A 7565-nucleotide genomic window follows, 5' to 3' on the forward strand; every position below is an offset into this window, starting at 1 on the left:
GTCATTCTAGAGCCATATCCAGTGTACTACGTATACACTGTAAATGTATGCAGTAGAGCCATAAACACCTCACCAACTCACTACATGTGTAATGTATACTCTAGAAAAAATATATAGTGTATTACATGTGTACGTTCATGCTCTAGAACCATATACATCATGCTACATGTGTAGTAAATATACATTTTACATTTTAACACACTATATGTGTAAATATACACTCTAGAGTGATAGATAGTGCATTAAATGTGTAGAGTTATGCTTTAGAGCCACACAGAGCACTATACATGTGTAAATGTTCTCTCTAGAACCATAAACAGCTCTATACAAATGTACATTTATGCTCAACTGTGCATTACATTTGTATGTTTGCTCTAGAGCCATATATAGCACACTGCACATGTACATTTATGCTCATAATACACATGTGATTAAACACTCTATAGCCATGTACAGCGCACTATATGCATTAATGTGCACATTAGTGCTCTAGAGCCATATACAGAACACTACATGTGTAAATGTACGCTCTACATTTGAGACATTTTCCCATTGTGGGACAAATAAGGGTATATCTTAAAGCCCTTTAGAGCACATTAACAAGTCCTTAGAAACTGTTCATGAACATTCTCTTTCCATTTCTCCTGAAACATCCGCCCTTCCAGATCAATTTTTCTTTTTTTGGACATTTTTTTTAAATCGCGAGTGCTTGCCACACATCTTCAAATAGCCGAAGAAATTTGTTTAAGGCGGACATAGACTTTATTTAATACTACTACTACTAATAATAATGATAATAAAAAAGATTTGATATTTAATATTATTGTTCAAATCATCCCGTATGTTTGACACCCCTGCTCTAGAGCCCTTAACAGCTCACTGCATGTGTAACTTTGGGCTCCATACTGTATACTACACATGTACGGTCTAGGGGGTGGGGTTGAAGTGGGAGTGTGGATGCCTTACAGCACTCTACAGATTACAGATTAACCTCTAAAACCGGAGACTCCTTTCATACATTTTAAACAAACATCAAAAATTCATCACTACACACTCACCCCTCACGTTATAGTGCATTACGTAGTGTATATAATATTGACTCCTAAACCCTAGACATTATGTTGACCTGGAAGCGATATCTTAGCATTATAGTATGCATTAGAGACATTATTAAATAAAACAAAATAAAAATCAATGAATTGTACATGTTTGATAATTGTGAAATGTTGAAACTTTTAACTTATATACACTTATATAAAATATATGGAGTGTATAGGGAGACGGCCCTGGAATCTCACATGGATAAATAACTTAAATGAGGTTTTATTTTATATAATTTGTAGAGGACTGTATATACAGTGAGGTCTATAAGTATTTGATCCCCCTGTGATTTTACAAGTTCTCTTACTTAGAAATCATGGAGGGTCTACAATTTTTAGCATAGGTGCATTTCCACTGCGAGAGACAGAATCTAAAAAGAAAAATCCGGAAATCACATTGTATGATTTTTTTTAACAATTAAATTGTGAAATACTGTGTCAAATAAGTATTTAATCACTTGCTGCATCATTTGCTTATCAGCCGGATTTCTGATTTCTGACGGAGTCACTCCTTGGTTTTCCTGGCTGTGTGCTTTGGGTCATTGTCATGTTAGAAGACCCAGCCACGACCCATCTTTAATGCTCTGACTGAGGGAAGGAGGTTTTTGCCCAATATGTTACAATACATGGCCTTGTTCATCCTCTACTTAATACAGTGCAGTCGTCCTGTCCCCTGTGCAGAAAAACACCCCCAGAGCATGATGCTTCCAGCCCCATGCTTCACTGTAGGTATAGTATTATTGGGATGATACTCATCATTTTTCTTCCTCCAAACACGGAGAATGGAGTTAAGACCAAAAAGTTCTACCTTGGTCTCATCTGACACAGGACTTTCTCCCATGGCTCCTCTGGATCATCCAGATGGTCCCTGGCAAACTTCAGACGGGCCTGGACATGGGCTGACTTAAGCAGGGGAACCTTCCGTGCAATGCAGGATTTTAAACCATGACGTCTTAGTGTATTACTGATGGTAGCCTTGGAAACGATGGTCCCAGCTCTCTTCACGGCATTGACCAGCTCCTCCCGTGTAGTTCTGGGCTGATTCTTCACCATTCTTAGCATCATTGATACCCCATGTATCTACTTAGACTTTGGCTGATTGTGGGGTGCACAGGTGTCTTCATGACAGCTTACGACCTCAAACAGGTGCTACTAGTTTAGAATCATGGGCAGAGTGTAGTTGGACTATTTAAAAGCTAAATAACAGGTTGTTAAGGGGCAGAAATCTGGCTGATAAGCAGGTGATCAAATACTTATTTGACACATTAATTCACAAATCAATTCTTAAAAAATCACACTGTGATTTCCGGATTTTTCTTTTTTAGATTCTGTCTCTCACAGTGGAAATGCACCTATGCTGAAAATTGTAGACCCTCCACGATTTCTAAGTAAGAGAACTCGCAAAATCACAGGGGGATCAAATACTTACTGACCTCACTGTATATGGAGTGCGATGTTTATAATACATAATAAACTATCAGTTTGACAGCAAAACGAGATAACTCCATTTTTGCAGTTTTGAGAAAAATAAAACAACACCATCTATTTTTTATTTTATTTTCTGGTTTATATAACTTTGGATTTTATGTTATTTTCTTAACAACACACTAGATGTGTAAATGTCTGCTCTAGGGCCAGATACAGTGCACTACAAATTACAGGTGAAAATGTATAATCTAGAGCTCGATATGGGGCGAAGTACTTTTTATAGTGCAGTGTGTGTCCACAGTAAAGATCCAGATCACTTGATCTAGCACACTGTCTGGTGAGTCTTCTGAGGAGCCATGAAGGATTCAGATACACATAGATGATTCTACATTCTACAATTCCATTCAATTATCTGGTGCTTCACTTAAACCCCGTGTCGCCCAGCAGCAAAGAAGAAGAGCGAGTGAGGTTATCTTATGATGAAGATAAAAGAGACGAGGCCTGGATGGGTCTATAAATTTTAGATCCCAATTTCTCACATATGAACACGAAGTGGGGGAAAGAAACAGCATGTTGATTTTAAGAGGAGATCGGACACGCCCCGGGGTGTGTGATTGAAACACGTCCTTTGTGACCTTTTAAACATGAGAAGACCTGCCACCTTGACAAAAATCTATGCATATACACACTTACACATGGCACTGTCATGTCGTCCTTGGTGCAACACTGCATGTGTGTGTGTGTTTGTGGGGGGGGGGGGGCATGGGGGTTGGGGTTGAAGTGGGTGTGTGGATGCTAACAGGCTTTGACAGACACAACCACAGCCTTGTGCTGGTCGATGTCTAATCTCTCCTGTGCCTCAATGGAGCACTTAAGGAGTTTACGTTTTAAAGAGTAACACACACACACACACACCAGTGTGTTGTCCCATACTTACATATGAGGCTATAAAACACAAGCACCTTTTGAATTAGCCATCTGATCTCAGGTCAGTACTCAATCAAATCATAAAATATTTATTTATTTATTTATTTATTTTGTCTATAATTTTATAGTGAGACTGGAGCTGAACCCAAACCACTCACTATATGTACTACGAAGTGCACTAGATAGGGTGTAGAATTTAGATTTTTTTTTACACATGTAAATATACACTCTAGAGCCCTTAACAACATAGTTCATGTATAAATGCATGCTCTAGAGTCATATACAGCAAACTACACACTATTTATTATCTGTTACACTATATAGATTTTCTATATCACTTCCTATTTCTGTTCTAGACGTTCACAGCATGTATAAATGTACGATCTACATCCATATAAAGTGTACACTTTTAAGCCCGGCACTACACACGTAAATGTTAATGCATGCTCCGGAGCTGTATACAGTGCACTACGTGTGTGAATGTGTATTCTAGAGCCATATACAGTATGTCACACATGTACATTTGTGCTCGAGAGCCATATACAGTGCACTACACATGTAAATGTAACAGCACTCTACGTATGTATTACTCATCGTACGTCTGTATTTTCATTCCAGAAGTTCACTTTTCCTAGTGAAACAGGGTGTGGTTGGAACGTCAGTGGTAATGTTTCCGACTCCACATATGGAGGTTATACAATAGCAGACACGCCACCTGTCTAGTGCACTTCATATTGCATTAGGGAGTGATTTGCTCTCTCTCCCTAGTGCACTACATTGCTCAGGAAACCATTGTTTTTTTTACAACCTACAGTATATAGTGCGCTACATGTGAGACAAAAAGCGGTTGAGTTACTCATGTAGCATATAATGCGCTTCCTGTAACATTAGCACAAGGTCAAGCTATAAAATAATCATATTCCCACCGAGGGCTTTTCCTTCTGCATGGATTTTTTTTTTTTTTTATGTATTGTAATTTCGCCCCAACGAGAAAGTCTGTGTTAGAGGAGAATAATTGAAAAGTATTGCAGAGTTTTTTTACGGTTTCACACAATGACTTCTAATAAAGCCTTTTAGCTGAGAATGAACCTGGAACGATTATAATATTTAAACCGCTGCCAGGGATTGTTCTCATTACAAACCTATTACGATGATTCTAATTGGATTAATCTCTTGTATGAGCAGTTGTAATGCGCCCTTCAGTCTGTGTGATGGTAAGATAACGATACGATCTCACTCCAGCACCAACACCTCCAGTGGTTCCTGTTTCACTTTCTCTTTCTTTCTTTCTTTCTTTCTTTCTTTTTTTTCGTTTTTTTTACTTTTTTCCACCAAAAATTTATATTTCAATACTGAAGTAATTATATCGCCTGCGTAGGGACTGAAACACACTAGTTACAGAAAAACAATCAATAAAAGGGTGGGCGATGATGCGTAGATACTGTTACTCCAAGTGTTTTATTGCTCTTATACCACTTGCTAATGATTTCTAAATTAATTCAAGAATGCACTTTATGTTGTTCATGTTTGATGATTGTGAAATGTTTAAACTTTTAACACTACTACTAGACACTTACGTGATTGATTAGTATATATTTAGTGCTATGTTTATAATAAATAACAAACGATCAGTTTTACAGCAAAACGAGATAACTTTATCTGTGCCATTTTAAGAAAAATTAAGCAATGCAAACTGACAGAGAATATTTTGTGCATGTTTTCTTTGAGTTATAAGCATGCTTAAAACCAGAAATGCCAAAAAATGTTGTCTATATTTTCAGGTTTATATAACCTTGGATTTTATGTGATTTTTTAAAAAGCTATCACACCATCTCGCAGTCAGCCTGCAGCTCTGGGTAAATGTCCTTTTCTTGGCTACCACGTTGTCCAAAAACCCTCTAAACACATTCAAACCATACACAGTAGCCGAAAGTGTATCACATTATGTATCATCGCTTCGCTGATCACGTGACAGAAAGAAACGAAGCAAAAACAATAGCTTGTCACAGCTCATCGGCTGGAAAATCTGTCAGCTACATGTCGTGCTGTGCGAAAAACGTCAGAGTTTAATGCTTCTAAAATAAGGTTATACAGCAGTTTTCAAATGAATCACTTTGCTATAGACAACCTTGTGTGTCAAAGAATGAACTGTTCAGATGCTTCATTAATCATTAATTCTAAAATGAATACGATGCAAAAGTCTTGAGCCCTCATGTTCAGTCCAGTCCCTCTACCTGAGCAGTTAAAAAGCATCTAACTTAATCCTTATGATGTCACACTCTAATCAGCTAATTAACTTAAAACACCTGCAAAGGTTCCCTGAGCCCTTAAATGGTCTCTCAGTCTGGTTCAGTAGCCCATTCAAGAATTTGGCGAAGATTCACAAAGAATGGAGTCAGTGCTTCAAGAGCCACCACGCACAGACCTACCAGGACACGGTGCTACATGGCTAAGGACAAAAAGAACTGGACTGTTGCTCAGTGGGCCAAAGTGGGCCCTCCTTTCAGATTTTATTTGGAAATCAAGGTCCCAGAATCTGGAGGAAAAGAGGAACCGAATCCAAGCTGCTTGAGGTCCAGTGTAAAGTTTGCAGTCAGCGGCGGTTTGGGGAGCCATGTCACCTGCTGGTGTTGGTCCACCGTGTTTTATCAGGTCAAAGGTCATTGTAGCGTCTACCAGGACTGTTTAGAGCACTTCATGCTTCCCTCTGCTGACCAGCTTCACGGAGATGCTGTTTTCATTTCTCAGCAGGACTTGGCACCTGCCCACAATGACAAAAGTACTAATAATTGGTTTAAGTACCATGGTGTCCCTGTGCTTGATGGACCATCAAACTCACCAACCTAAACCCCACAGAGAATCTCAGGAATACTGTGAAGAGGAAGATGCGAGACACAACAATACAGAAGAGCTGAAGGTCGCTATCGCGATCAGAGCAACCTGGGCTTCCATAACACCTCAGCAGTGCCACAGACTGATCACCTGTAAAAGTAAAAACAAAAAAAAACACTTGAAATAAATCAGTTATGTGTAATAATTCTATATAATATATGAGTTTCACTTTTTGAATTGGATTAATGAAATAAATTAACCTTTCGATGATATTCCAATTCATAGAGATGCATGTGTGTGTGTGTGTGTGTGTATAGTGTTTGTGTAGTTCTACACTGTTTAAAATTCTCTTGTACAATATAAACCCTTACAGAAAGGTCACATGACCTCCACATGTGATGATTGATTTTACTTATAAAATTTTTACATTTTAAACATTTTATTATTTTTGCAAGTAAAAAAAAAAAAAATTAGGATTCACTTTTATTTTATTCGTTTATGATTCATTTATTTTCAGTTACGATGTTTTTCACAGGCTTCATTTACTGCCAGATGTGAGTTTTTCACCATGATTCATAATTTAACATCTGATTTTTCTCACCATTTATTTATGTCACATGATCTTCACAAAGGAAGAATTTATTTCACACTTTTACACATAGTTTATTCATTCTTGTGGTTTTTCTTCCACATGATTCATTTATTTTTACATGATTTTTTTATACATAATTAATTCCCTTTTCCATGCGGTTTTTCTCTTTCGAATCTTTATTAATCTTAAGATTTTTTACACTATAAATAAGATTAGTTTTTCTGTCACATGATGAATTTATTCCACATTTCACAGACATCTTTATAGACAATATCATGTTTTTTTTCCTTGTGATGTTTACAAACAAATTACTAATTTACAAATACACTTCACTACAATTCCAGAATCTATTTATTTCTTACTGTGATTTTTTCCACACTTGCCCGTCTCTCTTATTTTCATGAAATCGATTTATTTTCACGTGCACTTGTTCACTCATTTCCTTCTGCAGGTGATGTTTTCACATGTAGTGTTTTTATTTTCACATGGGCCACGTGGTTTAAAGCTTTTACACTAAACATTGTCTCACTAATTCCTTTCTGTACTTTTTATATGTGAAGCCATAGGGTTTATTTAAATTTGAAGTTTCAGGGTACGACATGCTAAAGTACATGTTTACATATTCACATGTGAAGTGTGTGTGTGTGTGTGATTTTTAGGGCTAACTGAAGAACAGGGAGCTAAAC

Source organism: Clarias gariepinus, chromosome 11, assembly GCF_024256425.1.
Source record: "Clarias gariepinus isolate MV-2021 ecotype Netherlands chromosome 11, CGAR_prim_01v2, whole genome shotgun sequence".
Classification (NCBI taxonomy): domain Eukaryota; kingdom Metazoa; phylum Chordata; class Actinopteri; order Siluriformes; family Clariidae; genus Clarias; species Clarias gariepinus.